The sequence below is a fragment of the Hordeum vulgare genome, chromosome 5H, assembly GCF_904849725.1.
Source record: "Hordeum vulgare subsp. vulgare chromosome 5H, MorexV3_pseudomolecules_assembly, whole genome shotgun sequence".
Classification (NCBI taxonomy): Eukaryota; Viridiplantae; Streptophyta; class Magnoliopsida; order Poales; family Poaceae; genus Hordeum; species Hordeum vulgare.
In genome coordinates this window covers 217,344,544-217,362,034 of record NC_058522.1, presented here as the reverse complement: position 1 = coordinate 217,362,034, position 17,491 = coordinate 217,344,544, and positions in this window count along the sequence as shown.

Genomic DNA, 17,491 nt, shown 5'->3' with positions numbered 1-17,491 from the left:
TTGCATTCTTCCACAAGGTGGTGGAGGCGCTGGAGGCCGGTGTTCTCGGCATGGAGGAGGCTAGCGCGGCCGACGCACGCGAGCTTCTGGGCCTTGCCTTGACACTCGTCTTCTCCAACCTGCGCCGCCTTGACCTGCAGCTCGACCTCCGGCGCCCGTTGAGTCCCATCGACTTCTCAAGGACGAAGTTCGCCTGCACGTGGATGTCATGGTGGAGCTATACGTCTGGGTACCCATCTCTAGCGAGGAGGAGGGCTCCGGCGCAAAGCCTGCAGGCGCCAAGGGCGACGTCGGCGACCTCTCCCCCTAGTGGGCCCCAGCTTCTGTTTACCTGCTCCTGTGATGTTTGATCAAGAACCCCGCCTTGCCGGGCGTCAAGCTTTTGCGTTATTACATTTGCCATCCGTCGTTTCCCTTTTCGCTCTTGAATTGATGATTTGCTCCCTGTTGGTCGTTGCAGCTTGGCTTCTAAGCTTAAGGCCGTCGCTGCCCTAGCCAGTGTTCGACGACAATGGCGGCCAGGGACCTCAGGAGGTCCCATCCCCCGAGGCAATGCTCTTGCCGCTGCACGCTTGGTCGGCACAGCCGAGTCCTTAGGCCCTGCATCCCTTCGTTAGTACGCGTATTTTTAGTTTATTGTTAGTTTGGCGTGAAACCAAATGACCCCCGTCTGGGCCTGCGGGGTACTTAGCTCGGGGGACTGCGTCGGTTCCTTCCGTAGCTCCTCCTGAGTAGCTACTACTTTGTAGGTGGGATGGGGCGGAGACCCTTTCGGCACTAAATTCTTGCGGGCCCTGATCACGCATTATTTCCGGTGAGGATCGTGATGCTCGATGCTTAGGAGCCCTCTTTGGCGCTTGAGTGATTCCTCTTCCTGTTCATTTGGTCATTGCCCTAGGACGCCCTGAGGCCTCCTGAGACTCTTTGTGCTGATATTGTGCTTCGACCTGGACCCTCAAGTGCGGGTTGATCACTTAAAATGTTTGCCCCTGGGACGGCAAGTCAGTGATTTCGCTCGTTGGCCCCTGGGTGCGTGCGGAGCGTTCAGCCCCCTTTATGAGAATGTCATCCAGAAAAGGAGGCTTCAAAACCGGCGAAACGAGAAAGCGTAAGAGAAAGTTCCACCCCCTTTTTGTTTTCCAAACATCAACTTCTTTAAATTGAGAGATTTCAGTCCAGCAGAAGATAATTTGAAATCCAGGGAAAAGCAAGAAAACGCCGCGTCCGGCTCCTAGGCTCGCATAGCCATTGGGGGACTATGTGGGTTTCCTTGCCAGCTGCGGGCATAGTCATTGGTGGGCTGAGTTGATTGCCGTCGTCTTCTCCCCAGTGCGGATCGTAGGTTTTCCAATAGGCGTGGGATGGACCCCTTCTGCATCCTTGGGGAGCCCTGCGCGTATACAGCCTCGGCTCGTTATTTTGTCAGCGTGTAAAAGTGGGGGTGTATCTGGGAGGTCGCGAGGATGCTTTTGCCTCGCCAGTGTCCCTACCCCGAGGCATAGGCGCCTGATTCCGGAAGTCATTGGTGGACTGTGTTGATTGCCACCATTATCCCTGCACTGAGCGTAGGGCTTCCACTTGGCGTGTGATGGACCCCTTTCGCGCCCTCGGGGACCCTGGCGTGTACAACCTCGGTTCGTTATTATGCCAGTGTCACGGGATGAAGTAGGTTCCATAAGGATTGAAGGATGATGAAGAGGTGCGACGAGTTGATTCAGGTCCTGCACTCTCCTTCTCCTAAGGCCAGTTGATGGCTTTTCTATTGCTCTACGTTGGTAGGCGCCTCACGGGGCAAGGCCCTGGCTCCCGTGATAACGACCGAATGTGCGTGGACGACACCAGGGAGGCCAAGTGGCTTTGTGACCGGTAAGGCTCCTAAGGTGCGATGCTCAGGAGCCCCCTTTAACGTTCGAGTGGCTCTGAGTCGCCAAGATCCAGTCCCGCACATTTCCCAACCGCCGTCGCATGCGACCGAATGAACGGATGTAGCTACGGGGTCAAGCCCTACCACCCGTGATAACGACCGAATGTCTGTGGACGATATCAAGGGTGGCAGGTGGCCTTATGACCTATAACGCCCCTGAGGCGCAATGCTCAGGAGCCCCTTTGGTCGCTCAACCGCCCCCTATCTCATCCTGTTGATTGTGGCCCTCGGAAGCCGCGAGGCCTCCCCAGGTCCCACGATGGGCCGTCGTGCACCAGCCGGAGCCCCTGAGCGGGGGGGGGGGGTAGATTTCCCGAAGATGCAAGCAAGGCTAGATGTCAGGTTGCCGAATGGATGCAGCAGGAGTTATAGAGACATGAGTAAATGATGTGATGGGCAGCGGTGTGCCGTGAACACTTGAAGTTCCTGCAGTCTGCAGGCACTCCCCAGAGCAGTGAACCCAAAAAATTACCTCGCATAGCTTTTTCGCGTATCAGGGGCGCCTCGTGAGGCCCGGCCCTCAGTGCCTGCTCCAGCTCCGTCATTGCCGCGGGTGGCCAACGCCACTTGTGTCTCGTTGCTTCATATGACTTGTCCTCTTGAGGCCTGAGGTCCGGTTCTCTACAGTTCCTCCGAGGGGGCGGCGGCTGGCGTTAGGTCCCGCGGACTAGGGGCGCTGGGGGCCTCCAGGGCGTTCATTACACTTGAGGATAATAGGCGCTCGGGGTGGATGCTTGGGGCTCTTCCTCGTTGATAGGGTAGTGTGGTATCACCTACTCCGATGCGTAAGGCTCCTTGTAGGTGTTCGATCGGCGTCCAAAGCCGTTCAGCAGCGCGACGGTGGCGTTCCCTCTCAGCGGCGGAGGGGGCCCCCCTGGCCGTGTTGCTCGAAGATCTTCCTCCGATGGGCCTTCGTGCGAAGCCGCTTGTTCCTGTTGCCACCGTTAGTTGGTCCTGGTATTGCTCAATGCAGACTCTCCCTTGGTGCCCTGGTGTGTCTCCATTGTCGTAGTTCGCCCGCGCCTCCGCCTCCGCCGTCTGCTAGCTGCGCGACCAACCTAGTCTTGGCGATGTGCGCCGACGTGTGCATGAAATACCCAGCCGTTCTCTTCACGCCCGTGGTGATTGTCGTCATGCTATGCCTCGAGGATGGCCGCCGGGACCTAGAGGAGGAGGAGGGCAGCATGAGATGCGCCTCTCTCGGCCCAGCCCCGCGCAGGAGGGGCTCCGTCGCTTGCAGGCTCGGGGGCCGGCACGAGGTGCGAGCCCCCGGGGACCGGCTCCTGCGGCCTTGAAGAAGAGTGGGGTCGGATGTCCTTCTGGGTGATGGGGATCAGCTCCATGATCTGGTCCGCCCAGGTGTCGAAGCAGCCTTGCATCGGTCGTTTGAGGAGCATCTCGCTCTCCATCTGCAACGCGTCGTGCGCGCCGAGATCCGCCAAGTTGATGCGGCTCGTCGGGGATACCGGTGGCGCCGTGCAGTCACCGGGCGTGTGGGTGGCATGGGTGGTCACGACGGTGGAGGTGATGTTGACGATCTGGTACGAGCCGCCTGGTACCACAACACCGATACATGTTGCGGCCGCTGTGGTATGACAATTGAAGGCCAGCTCGACGAGGCTCGAAGAAGCTTGCTGGGCACTGGTAATCGGAGCAACGGGCTTAGGGGAGATGGAGCTCGAAGAAGACCTTGTCACGCCCCCTACGTCGCGCTCCAAATGTCGGATTTCGAGCTCCTCAAAACCCTAAAGATTTGAACTCAGGCGCGTGTACAAACATCCCTCACTCGCTTGCCTCACCTAGCTCGCTACTCGTTCAAAATGGCAAGGAACTCACCCGATGGTGAGGAAGACACATAATACGACAATTTATCCAGGTTTGGGCCGCTGAGAAGCGTAATATATTGCCTCTCGCGGAGGTTGGTGGATGAACTAGTACAATGCTCAAGAGCCTCCGGAGGGTGGGTGGCTTTGTGTGGTGCACGTGGGTGAATTAACGAATCTATCTCTCCACTACAAAGTAACCTGTCCTCTATATATAGTGGTGGCCCCGGTCCTCTTCCCCCATCGTTTCGGCGGGAAGGGATCCCACAACGGCAAATTTTGAAGGGGGACAGGGGAACATGCTTCCCCTGTCCAAAAGTGGTCTTTACCTGCAAAGTGGTTTTCGACATTCTGGGAATGGGGGTACAAAGACCTGCCTACTTGTGCCCCAGGCCGGGCCCACTTCATCAAGCAAACCAACGGGCTCGGCACCACTCAAGGCAAGGCCCTTGTGATGGATCATGCCTCACGAGAAGGAACGTCATCAAGACCCGCAGGGGGCCTCCTCAGGACCCCTACGGGGCGACGAATATTCCTAGGCGAGGCCTGGCCCGAGGAGTCAAAGGTGACGTAAGGGAAGGACAGGCGAGCAGGAGACGGCAGGGCGGAATAGTTTCCCCTTTAGTGCAAAGAGGGGCAAGGACGTACCGGGGTTCCAAAGGCATCTTCCAAAGGTTTCCCTTCTGGTGCAACAAGGCCGTCGCGGCCTGCCAGCAGGACACACGACATCCTCGAGACCGTCCCTGCAGTGTGGGCAGTCCCTTCGCACACGAAGACCACCTTTGCGCAAGGGAGCATGTTCCCCTATTCCACTTCAAAATTGGCCGTTGTGGGATACCTTCCCACCGAAACGATAAGGGGAGAGGACCGGGGCCGCCACTATAAATAGAGGATAGGTTGCTTCGTAGAGAGGTATCCCAATCATAACCATTCATTCACCCATTAGCACCACGCAAGATCACCCAGCCTCCAGAGGCGCATAAGCATTGTACTAGTTCGTCCACCAACCTTCGCGAGAGGCAATCCACCAAAGCAGGATTAGGGTTTTACGCTTCACAGAGGCGCAAACCTGGGTAAACTGTTGTGTTATGTGTTTCCCTCACCATTGAGTGAGTTTCCTTCCATCCCAAGAGCGTAGCGGGCTAAGTTAGGTGAACCGGTGAGAGATCTTCGTACATGCCCCTGAGTTCGAATCTTTAGGGTTTTGCGGAGCCCAAAATCCGACATTTGGCTCGCTAGGTAGGGGGCATGTCAAGGTTTCCTCCAAGATCTGCCTTCACCAAGCTTCGCCTCTACGATGGTTGTCCCCCGCCGGGCTGGCGCAGAGCGCCGCGCCACCTGTGTTGCCTAGATGGTGCCCGTCGGCCCCGCGCTGACGATCGCGCCCTAGAGCTACAACTCCCACGTTGTGAGCACGCCCCGCTCAAAGCAGACCCGATGGAGCAACAAGACCCGGCCGCTCCCACGCGCGCCACACTTGTCAGGCCGGTGAGGTGCCTCGCCACCGCCCCTGAGCTTTACCCAACTACGTGGCCCTGCAAGTTCAAGCCAGATCTACCCCCGCACTACGACGACTCTTTGGACCCGGTCGAGTTCCTGCAACTCTACACGATGAGCATCAGGGTGGTAGGATGAGGCGACAAGGTCATGGCGTGCTAGTTCCCCATGGAGATTAAGGGTTGCACGCTCTCTTGGATCCTCAACCTCCCAAAGGCGTCCATCACCTCTTGGGATGATCTGCGCGAAAGCTTAATCGCCAACTTCTAGGGAACCCGTGCCCGTGCTCCTACCGTGATTGACCTGTGGCGCATCAAGCAACAGGATGGCGAGATCCTTCACAAGTTCATACAACGCTTCACAGTCAAGCGCCTCATGATCCCCAAGGCATTGGACGAAGCCGTTATCTAGTCCTTCTCTGACGGGGTCACTGACCTCAAGATGAAGGAGGACCTCGCCATGAATGATGAAGTGAGCACTGTACTGGAAATGTTCAACCTAGCAAGCAAATGCGCCATTGTAGAAGAAGGGCGCGTGTCACTCCTCGAACCCCAGGCGACTGACCAAGAAGAGACGAAGGACAAGGCCAAGGAGGTGAAGCGCAAGGTTCTGGTGGTGCTTGCCGCCAAGCCCAAGGCAAAACACACCTGAGGGGGAGAGCGTCCGCCTGGGGGGTGCCAACGAGCATCTTCCACGGCACCAGAGGCCACGATACATCAGAGCGCCACGAGATCCGACTGGTACGTGCCGATACTTTAGAAGGCGCCCCGGATGGGGAGACAGGGGCCCCGCATGTGGAGGTGGATGGAGTGGTCGCCGCTGGGACGACTGGGATCCGCGTCTGGGGTGGTAAGAACAGCCTAAGGAGGACCGCTGGCATGACGACCTTCAGGAGGGGCAATGACGGGGTCAGCCTCGTGAGGCTCGCCCTTGTGAGGCTGGGATGCCTCCACTGCCTCCACCACCCAGAATGAGGGATGAAGACAGGCAGAAGGATGGTGCTGGGGGCTTCCATGAGGTTAGGGTAGTGGCCTCCATATTGGGCGGCGCCCAGACTCCAGTCTCGAACCACACCTTCAAGCAGTTTTGTCCAGGGTGAATGGCGCTCTCCCGAGGCCTGAAGCGATGCGACCCCACAACTGGTCCCAGACTATCATCACCTTTGACCCCAGTGATCAGCTCAGGTGCTCGTTCATGGTCGGAAAGCTCCCCATCGTGTGCACACCGACCATCAGCAACGTCCTCGTCACCAAGACACTCGTTGACAGTCGAGCGGGGCTCAACGTCCTCTCGGTCAAGACCTTCGAGATACTCCAGCTGCCTTACGAGTAGATCATGCCAACCAAGCCCTTCTCGGGGGTCACGAAAGGGCCAATGTGCCCATCGGGCAGGTGCGCCTGCCAGTCACCTTCGGATGACGCAAAAACTACCACATTGAGATCATCGTCTTCGACGTTGCACACATCCACCTGCCATACAATGTGATCCCCGGGTATCCGGCTATCGCCCAGTTCATGGCAGTGACCCACCACGGCTACAACGTTCTCAAGTGCCAGGGAGCAGCAACGTCATCACCGTCGCTTGCGATGAGAAGGATGTCGTCTGCATGCTCAAGCGCGCCTACTAGGAAGCGGCGGATGAACACTTGGACGATGAAGGAGACGAGACACCTCGTGAGGACCCACACAAGAAGAAGTAGCTCCTCCTCACAGAGCACCCTGGGACTTCAGGCCCTGAGCTCGGAGACGGGGCCATGCCTGCTAGTGCATAGGAAGGCGTGCTTGGAACTCCCCTTGGGTTGGGCCTGGGGGCTCCCACCAAGGAGGTCCCCGCCCTAATCGGCGAGGAGAGGGTGGCGCTCGAGCACAACTCAGGGGCGAGCTCCGGCGCGCGTCTGCTCAGCTGTTGTGAGTCCGTCATCAGAGAAATCCAAGAACTTTGAGAGGCCCAAGACGTGCGAGGCGGGGGCTGCCCTGCACCACCAATCGCAGTCGTCGTTGTCGGCACGGCCGATCGGCCCCGCATATGCATCAACACGCTCGCAATCTACACAGCCGTGGCTCAAGGCCCATTCTCGCCTGCGCCAACTGAGCACCAGTGGGTTTACCGGCGCGCAAGTGCCCACATGCCCTTTGGGCTGGGGAACGCGGATGTAACCTATCAGCAGTCCTCGGAAGAGGAGGAGATAGTAGGGCCGAGGGAAGGCCGCGAGCCTAGGGAGACGGCGAACCTCTGAGGGTCGCAACCGTGGAGGCAGGAGATTAGACGACGAGAGCTCCTTTGGCACTTCAGTGGCATGGCTGCCAGGTGACTTTTTGTCGGCTGCTGCGAGCTAACTTTTTGGCTCACCCTGTCCGAGAGTGCCTCAGGGCCAAGCGGCTTCCAGGAGGTCAGGGCACTCCCCGAGCAGCTAGTTTCATTTACGCACCCTTCAGTTGTTTCTATGTCACCCATTTCGAACCCTAACGTTCTACTTTGCTTGCATTATCGGGCGGTCGGCCCCCCGCTTGGGGGCTCCGTTCAAAGCTCGTTCTTGTAGGCCTCCTCAGGCAGCAGATAACTAGCCTCACTCCTGAAGAAGAGGAAGTCAGCCGGGTTTAATAGTAACGCAAATGAAATCAACTCTGTTGACCAATGGCTGGGGGGTAGGGACACTCACGAGGCCATAGCGTCCTCGCGACCTCCCATATAGACCCCCACCATGACACTCTCACATAATAATGTGCTGAGGTTGTATACGCCCAGGGCCCCCCGAGGATGCGGAGGGGTCCATCCCACGCCTAGTGGCAGCCCTATACTCCACGCTCGGGACAAGACAGAGGTAATCAACAAAGTACACCAATGACTTTCGGAATCAGGCGCCTAATGCCACGGGGGTATGGACACTGGCGAGGCCAAAGCATCCTCGCAACCTCCGATATACACCCCCACCATGACACCCTCACGTAATAACGAGACGAGGCTGTATACACCCAGGGCCTTCCGAGGACACGGAAGGGGTCCATCCCACGCCTAGTGGTAGCCCTACGCTCCGCGTTGGGGAGAAGATGAAGGCAATCAACACAGTCCACCAATGATTATGCCCGCAGCTGGCACCAACACAGTCCGCCAATGACTTCGCCCGCACCTGGCACACAAATCAACACAGTCCACCAGTGAATATGCCTGCAACGGGCATGGAAATCAGCATGGTCCGCATGTGACTATGCCCATGCCCAGTGCGGGGGACAAACAACCTGACGTACGGAGTCGCTCGTACATCAAGGGGGACCCCTGAGCATCGTGACTCAAGGGCCTAACTGCGCTCGTAGCCCCTCCCCCCTTTGGGCCGTCCTTGGTTTCCAGTCGGTTCAATCACGGGGTGGTATTTGTGGGGTGGGCCTCCGTCGCAGAGCCTAGTGCGCTCAATAAGACACCTCAAATCCCTTAGGAAGAATGCTAGACTCACTCGTACGTCAAGGGGGACTCTAGAGCATCACAACTCAAGTTCCTGAACTGCGCCCGTAGCCCCTTCCCCTTTTGAGCCGTCCTAGGTTTACGGTCGATTCAACCGCGGAAAGGTACGCACGGGGCGGGCCCTGCTCACGCAAAGTGCTGAAAGAGTTCGGGAGTCTCAAATTATCAGCCTCCTAGGAGGGACATTGGAATCTCTCGCACGTAAAGGGAGACCCCTGAGCATCGCGATTCTGGGGATGAACTGTAATCCTAGCCCCTTCCCCCTTTGGGTCGTCCTTGGTTTCTGGTCGGTCCAATCGGGTTGAGGTATGCGCGGTGCGGGCCCTGTTGACGCAGAGTGCTGAAGGTGTTCTGAAGTTTCGAGATCCTCGCCGCATTCTCCTCATGAAGGCAGCTCGCGCGTCACGGGGGACTTCTGAGCATCACGACTCAGGGGCCTAACTGCGCTCGTAGCCCCTTCCCCTTTAGGCATGTTATGGAATTCCGGTCGATCCAACCGCAGCGAAGGTATGCGCGGGTTGGGCCCTGCCGACGCAGAGTAACACAACAAACATGACAAGAACGAAGCGAAGAAAACATTCAAGCATTTGGTTATTACAAGCCTTGACAAATTCATCAAAACACAAATGAGGTTAATGCCTTCATGAGGCACGATGTGCATTGCAGGGAAAAAGACAGGGGGAAGAAATTAGGAGGAGCCGCCGCAGATCGCCCCCTTCTCAGGGGGCTGGTCATCGATGTTAGAAGCATCGTCTTCCCCGTCGTTGGCTTCAATGACATCTGGAGACGAAGGAGCTGCGACGCGGGCGAACCTCTTCACCAACGCCTCCATGGGGCCCTTCACTACCTCCGCGGCACGGTCCCAGACCTTGGCAGGGACCGGCAGGATCACGGAACAGAGGTCAAATCCCGGCTTGCAAAGATGAAGGTGGCTGAAGACACGTGCCGCGGCCGCGAAGAAGAGGTCGCGATACTCGCTGTCCAAGATCTTCTCTACCTAAACGATGGCGTCCTCCAGCACCACGGCGAGCTCCATCTTGAGCACAGTAAAGCCGCCCTCCGGGGTGGCCAAAGGCTTGTCGGACGCGTCCGGACAGAGGGAGCGGAATGTTGTGCGAAGCTTGAGCTCACCGTCGGGGAAGCAGGCCAGCTCCGCGGCCTTCTCCCTCTCGGCCGCGGCGAGGGCTTCCCCCTGGGCATCACGGAGGGCCTTCCTCGAGGCGGCCACCTTCTCCTGCTCTTCCAAGTGCGCCTGCTTCTTGCCTAGGCGATTTGCCTCTTGGGACATCTTTTATTCTCGGGCAGCAAGCTTGGCCTCGCGGGCCTCGAGTTCCTCCTCCTGCACGCGATGGTGCTTGGCTAGCTTGGCCTGTTCCCCATGGAGGGCCTGCAGGCGGGCCACCACCTCTTTGCAACGTTTGGGAGCCGCCTTGGCTTCCTTCAGCGCCTCCTCACGCGTAGCGTGTGCGGCTTTGGCCTCCCTGTCGCCCTTGACCATCTCGACTGCATCCTCGCCCAGGGAAGTGAAGGCCGCTTTCAGGACACCCCGGGTGAATACCGAGGTCCTCTGAACCTCCTCATGAAGAGCCTCCAATGTAGTCGCGGGCGGTGCCGTCCGGGAGGCAGCGTCACGAGTAATATGGCGCTCTGAAGGCTGCTTGGAGTTTGTAAGCATTGGCGCATCAGCAGGCTTAGGGCCCTCCAGAGCCCGCCCCTTCATCAACAGCCTCACCACGACTGCCTCCAGGTGCTTCAGGGGATGAGGGGGCACGATGATCAAGGCTTGGGAGGTCACCTTGCGATCCTCCCATCACCATCGGCTAGCGGCGACGCGTTGGGGAGAGCCGGCAGTGCGTCAGGAGTCACCTTCGGCTTGACGGCCGTCTTCTTCCTCATCGCCCTCGGCGAGGCGACGTCCCTCGACATCAGGCAAAATAGGGAATCAACCAAGCACGGACTTCGGATGCACATGGCGTGCCAAGACAAGTGACTCACTCTTCGGGGTCAATCCACCTCCTCCTCTTCACCGCCCCCCACTGGTGGGAGCAACACGGCTCCCCACGGAGGGGGGCGAGCCCGGCGCCTCCGGTATTCCACCCACGGAGGCGGGATGCACAAACGATGACCCAGCCCCGCACTTCTAGGGGAGGGCACGCACGCAGATCGCGTAGCACGCAGGGTCGAAGAGGGTCCCCAGGAGGTCCTGGTCGGGAGCAAGGAGACCCCCACGGATACTTTCATCGGCAGCATCATCATCTGCGTGCTCACGCAAAAGGACGACATGTGATGGGAGAGGCGCGCTCACCGGGCAGACGTCAACGGTCTTCTCCGAATCCCCCTCACCGGATGTGTCGCCAGATGACACCTCTACCAAACCGGAGCCCTCGACTGGGGGAGGAGCCCCCGCTCATCAAAGACAGGAAGCCATGCAGTCGCGTCTGCCCGGTCGTCAAGATGGTACCGCGGGCCTAGAGCCTCAGGCAGGTCACCAAGGTCACCGCCCAGCAAGATCGCCACGACCCTGCTCAGCTCCTAAGTGGGAAGGAACTGGGACCATAGCCTAAGATCGTCGTCTCTAGCACGGTACTCCCACAGAGGCTTGGAGTGGGCCTGAAGGGACGCCAAGCACTGCGCCAAGAATTCCTTCACTATCATCCCACCGGTGAGCCTCTTGGCGCTGATGTCGCAGGAGAAGTACTCCAGGACGGGCGTGGCCCGAGGGTCGGAAAGCTTCGCCGAGCTCCACCCAAAAGTCTTCTCTGGCAACCCATTCGGCTCCTCTAGCTGAGGGTTGGCGTCCTTGAGGCTCATAAGAACCAAACATTGCGTGAAGTTTCCACCTTCTTCACTGCCTTTAGGAGCAGGTTGCCACTCTGGGCCGCCACGAAGGAGACACATGCCAACAAATGAGCGCCGTCATGCACCCGCAGTCTGAAGAAATGGCGGAAGAGGGCCACAGAAGGCTGCACACCTACGAAAGCCTCACAGTAGAAAGCGAAGATGGATGAGAGCAAGACAGAGTTGGGCTGGAGGTCAAGGGCCTAGATCCCGGACTGGTTCAAGATGGCAGTGAAGGAGGCACCTTCCCGGCGAAGACGCTGTGGAGGAAGAAGGGTTACACCGCCTTCGACGAGGTCCGCTCCTCAATGGCCCCCGGCCAGATCGGGATCCGCCCATACTCGTTGGACTGGGTCGTAGTCCATGGAAGCACAGGGGCGAGATCCACATCATTGGAAAGGACGCACTCCAAGAGCGGAGGAGCCGGGGCTGGACCTTGCGCCTCTAGCTTCTGCTTGCCGGCACGCGCCATCGCTGGACTGGCGAGGGTGCGGCGCGACACTGGATCTGGGGATGCCAGTTGCAGTAGAATACCTAGGAGAAGAGCGAGTGCAGGAGAAGGAAAGCAATAATGCACCGATGCAACAAGCAAGGCTCCTAATCACTCGGGCAGAGATAGAAGACAAGGTAGACCCAACACTAGTCGCGTGACGCGCACCAGCCTGGTGCAATGGATTTAGGGCCCCCGAGACTTCGCCCATAAGACAACCCGAGCGCGCCGGGAGCCCGGGGGCTACTATCGGGGTTCAGGGAATGGGGGTACCCAGACCTGCCTGCCTGTGGCCCAGGGCCGGCCCGCTTCAACAATCAAACCAACGGGCTCGGCACCACTCAAGACAAGGCCCTCGTGAGGGACCAAGCCTCACGAGGAAGAACGGCATACCCGCAGGGGCCTCCTTAGGACCCCCCCGGACCGAGGATATTCCGAGGCAAGGCCCGCCCCAGGAGTCAAGGGTGACGCAAGGGAAGGACAGGCGAGCAGCAAACAGCAAGGCGGAACAATTTCCCCTTTAGTGCAAAGAGGGGCAAGGATGTACCCGGGTTTCAAAGGCATCTTCCAAAGGTTTCCCTTCTGGTGCAATAAGGTCGTCACCGCCCGCCAGTAGGACAGAGGTCATCCTCGAGCCGTCCCTATAGCGCGGGCAGCCCGTTTGCAGGCGAAGACCACCTTTGGGCAGGGTAGCATGTTCCCCTGTTCCCCTTCAAAATTGGCTGCTCTGGGATCCCTTCCCGCAGAAATGATAAGGGGAGAGGACCGGGGCGCCACTATAAATAGAGGATAGGTTGCTTCGTAGAGAGGGATCCCGATCTGAACCATTTATTCACCCATGAGCACCACGCAAGGTCACCTTGCCTCCGGAGGCACTTAAGCACTGTACTAGTCCATCCACCAAGCTTCGCAAGAGGCAATCCACCAAAGCAGGAGTAGGGTTTTACGCTTCACAGCACCCCGAACTTGGGTAAACTCCTATGTTTTGTGTGTTCCCTTACCATCGAGTGAGTTTCCTGCCATCCCAAATGAGTAGCAAGCTAGGTGGGGTGAACGAGTGAGAGATCTTAGTACACGCCCGTGAGTTTGAATCTTTAGGGTTTTTCGGAGCTCGAAATCTGGAAGTAGCGAGCTAGGTGGGATGACGTCCGTCCTGCCGGCGGGCGGCCATTGTCTTGTTGCACCAGAATGGAAACCTGTGGGAGATGCCTTGGAGACCTGCGCGCATCCTAGTCCCCTTTGCACTAAAGGGGAAACTGCACCGTCCTGCTGTCTGCTCCTCGCCTGTCCTTCCCCCAAAGTTCATAAGTAGTAGAGAACATAAGATGGAGTTCTTGTAGGTGTCGGCGTTCTGGGAATTGGGGTACCCAAACCTGCCTGCATGTGGCCCAGGGCCGGCCCACTTCATCAAGCGAACCAACGGGCTCGGCTCCACTAAAGGCAAGGCCCTCATGAGAGGCCAAGCCTCACGAGGAGGAACAACATCAAGACCCGCAGGAGGCCTCCTCAGGACACCTCTGGGGCGGCGGATATTCCGAGGCAAGGCCCGGCCTCACGAGTCAGGGGTGACGCAAGGGAAGGATAGGCGAGCAGTAGACAGCAGGGTGGTGCAGTTTCCCCTTTAGTGCAAAGGGGGCAAGGACGTACCGGGGCCCCGAAGGCATCTTCCAAAGGTTTCCCTTCTAGTGCAACAAGGCCGTCTACGCCCGCCAGCCGGGCAGACGTCATCCCCGGGCCCATCCCTGCAGTTTGGGCGGCCACTTTGCAGGCAAAGACCACCTTTTGGGCAGGGGAGCATGTTCCCCTCTTCCCCTTCAAAATTGGCCACTGTGGGATCCCTTCCCGCCGAAACGATAAGGGGAGAGGATCGGGGCCGCCACTATAAATAGAGGAGAGGTTGCTTCATAGAAGGGGATCCGATTCCCGAACCACCTCTTCACCCACTAGCACTCCGCAAGGTCATCCAGCCTCCGGAGGCGTCCAAGCACTGTAATAGTTCATCCACTAACCTCCACGAGATGCAATCCAGCTAAGAAGGAGTAGGGTTTTATGCTTCGCAATGGCCCGAACCTGCGTAAACTATTGTGTTATGTGTTTCCCTCGCCATCGAGTGAGTTTCTAGCCATCCGAAGCGAGTAGTGAGCTAGGTGAGGAGAATCAGTGAGAGATTTTTGTACACGCCCCTGAGTTTGAATCTTTAGGGTTTTGCGGAGCCCGAAATATGACATTTGGCGCGCGAGGTAGGGGGCGTGCTAAGGCCTTCTCCAGCTTCCGTCTCCACCAACCTTCGTCGCTCCAATGGCTGACGCTCGTCGGGCTCGCGCCAAATGTCGCGCTGCCAGCATCGCTCAGACGCCAGCCATAGGCCCTGCTGATGCACGCCAGTGGCCATCGCCCATGATGAACGCCGCCACGGGCCCCGATGCTCAAGAACAACAGGGCTCCTCCCAACCGGTTATTGAGCACCACGACGGTCGCAACGTCACTCCATCGCTCCTTCGAGGCTCCAGGTCGACCTCGCACGCCCGACCGAAGATGCCACACGGCCGGCGCATGCTCGCCATGGCCACCGAGATGCTCCGCTACCGGCCCATTCTGACTACCACCACTATTGGCTCGAGCGCAGCGAGGAGCTTGTCGTTGCCGCCGGCGACTCCACGACACTCTCCTGTTCGTTTTGACCCCAACCGTCCCGAGCAAACGACGAAGAACAAGATGCGCCGCCCCCACCACTGCGGCGAGACATGCGCCCCTAGCCTAGACAGGAAGCGCGTCCCCGCGACAAACATTGCGAGCCTAGGGCGGGGACAGGAGATGAAGCCAGCTGTCAAGTGGTCGCTCGGCCCTACGCTGGCTTGCACGTGTCCCGAGTGTTGCAACCCCTGCAATGTGAGCACGCTCCCCTCGAAGCAGACCCGGTGGAGCAACAAGATCCGGCCGCTCCCGCGTGTGCCGCACCCGTCGGGCCAGTGGGGTGCCTCGCCATCTCCCCTGAACTCTACCCAACTGCATGGACCTGCAAGTTCAAGGCCGACCTACCCCGGCGCTACAACGACACCTTGACACGAGTAAGTTCCTGCAGCTTTACACGCTAAGCATCAGGGCGGTTGGAGGAGGTGACAAGGTCAAGGCGTGTTGGTTCCCATGGCTCTCAAGGGTGGCGTGCTCTCTTGGCTCCTCAACCTCCCGAAGACGTGCATCACCTCGTGGGACAGCCTGCGCGAGTGCTTCATAGACAATTTCCAGGGCGCTCTGTGGGGACCCCGACTTATGAGTCGAGATCGCCGAATGAACGTGCTCGGTGATCCCAGAGATCAATGCTCACCAATACACATATATTGAATAATAAGGGTCCTACATCCATACATACCGATTGATACAATAAATGACCTTATCGGTCAAGCCTTACATATATAGGGCCTTGAGGGCCAACACACCAAACTGGACCAATAGCGGAATTATTGATCGAAAGCGTGAACCCATGCCATCAAACTTAACCTACATGCATTCTTACTAGGAAGCGTCCTAGCTCTCAAGAACGTCACCGAGTTACTCTTCACCATATCATGTTCTTTCAAACCTGGTCAATGAAATAACCAGTGGCAAGCCAATGAGTACTTTTGATTGTACTCGCAAACAACCCACAATATGAGCAATGCAAGTGAAGGATAACAATAACATGCTTCTTTGGTGGATACCTCTTGGTGGTAAATAAACATGATCACAGGTATGCATCATAATTTAAGAACTACTTTTGAAGAACAGGCTACATATATCAATATATCTGTTGAGGGCTGAATTTTCCGGGTTCAGCCTGTATGCCAAGGAACCAAACTTGGTCATATCATTACTTTCATAATAATACCATGTAACTCATACACACACACTTGGTTTATGCAGAAACGACTGGACGTAGTTTAAGCAGCACCACCCAATCGTCCTTGATCGTGGACACGACTCTTCGAATAGTTTTACACTCTGCAGAGGTAGTACGCTGGACCCCCGAGATCCTTGAAACTTCCGTGTCATCCACGACTCGCGGGATATAACATACCCGAGGTAAGTACCCGATCAATGCCTTTCCCCTAAGGATACTAGACAAAGAGGTCCACTCGATTGGTACCCAGCCCACATGTTGTACGTCTTACGAACAACGACTCTGGACAGTATCAACCATGACGGGACCAACGCTGTGCCTGGAAATTATAAAAATGGCATAGTCGCCCTACCTAGCACGACCCCATCACGAGAGTGACCACACATCACTGCCGCAACTAGTAATGTGTCTCTTTGCTAGCACCGACGAGAGTAATCGACAAAGCCCCGTCCCATAAAGCGGTAATGTGGTCGTACAGGTAAGGTTGGGACGGTCGACACATCATAAATCTAATCCCATTTCAAAAACCATACTCACTCAAAATACCCGGTGCACCACTTCTCCGAAAGTGGCCACCTAACTCATCATCACCCTCGGACATTAGTGGCAACCGATGGGGTTTTCATATACCTTTGATTTTTGTCATCGTCATGCTCATGCTAATACTATTTTAACATTACTTGTCAACATGATATTAGCATGACCCTCATAGGTGGTAAGATCAAGCTTAATGCATGTGCTCTAGAGGAGACATCGGTAACATCACCTCAATGATTTAGCGGCACTTACGATCATATGCAACGGAAATATTTGCTACTCTAGCATGCAATATAACATGTGCTCAGTCATGTTCAAAGGGCTGCTTGCCTTTGCTCACATAACCCCTCGAGGTCTTCGAGGTCTTCCGCTCCAACTCCGAGTACTCTGTCTACCCGTAAACTATCGTCGGAAACAACCATGGTAAGCCACACAACAGGCAGAAATAAAAGTGCTACCTAAATAGAAGTTATATTTTTCTTGGACCTCTCTAGTCTTAAGAAAAATACCTGAAGCTTGCCATAGGAGGTTTTGGATCACCAGGGATTTCTGAATAGAGGAATAGAGGAGAAGGGGATTCTTTATCGAGCTCACAGAAACTATTATGATAAAAATGAGTGGAGGCACTCATTTAACAGAGAACAACTTTAGAAATATTTAGGAAGTTGTTTAACTAGATTTGGGGTTCAAATGAATATTCTAGGAATTTTCTAATATGGAATAAATAGCAATAGGAATCTATTTATTTAATGCAACGGAATAAAGCGTGACAAAAATGTTGACCAAGGTTCTAAATTAGGGCATGATACTAGAAGGCCCTAGAAATTGGAATCACTCCATTTGGAGTTGATTTGAACCCTATAGGATTTTCTCAAAGTGGGACCAAATATATCTAGATTTGTATTTTAATAAGTACACCACAGAAAGTTGCTCTGGAAAAATGTGCAAGGTACGTATTTGGATAGCCCTGAATTTTAGGAACCTACGGGAGTTTGAATGAATCAATTTTGAGTTAGAATGATTTCTAAATGGATTTTTGAAGTTAATCA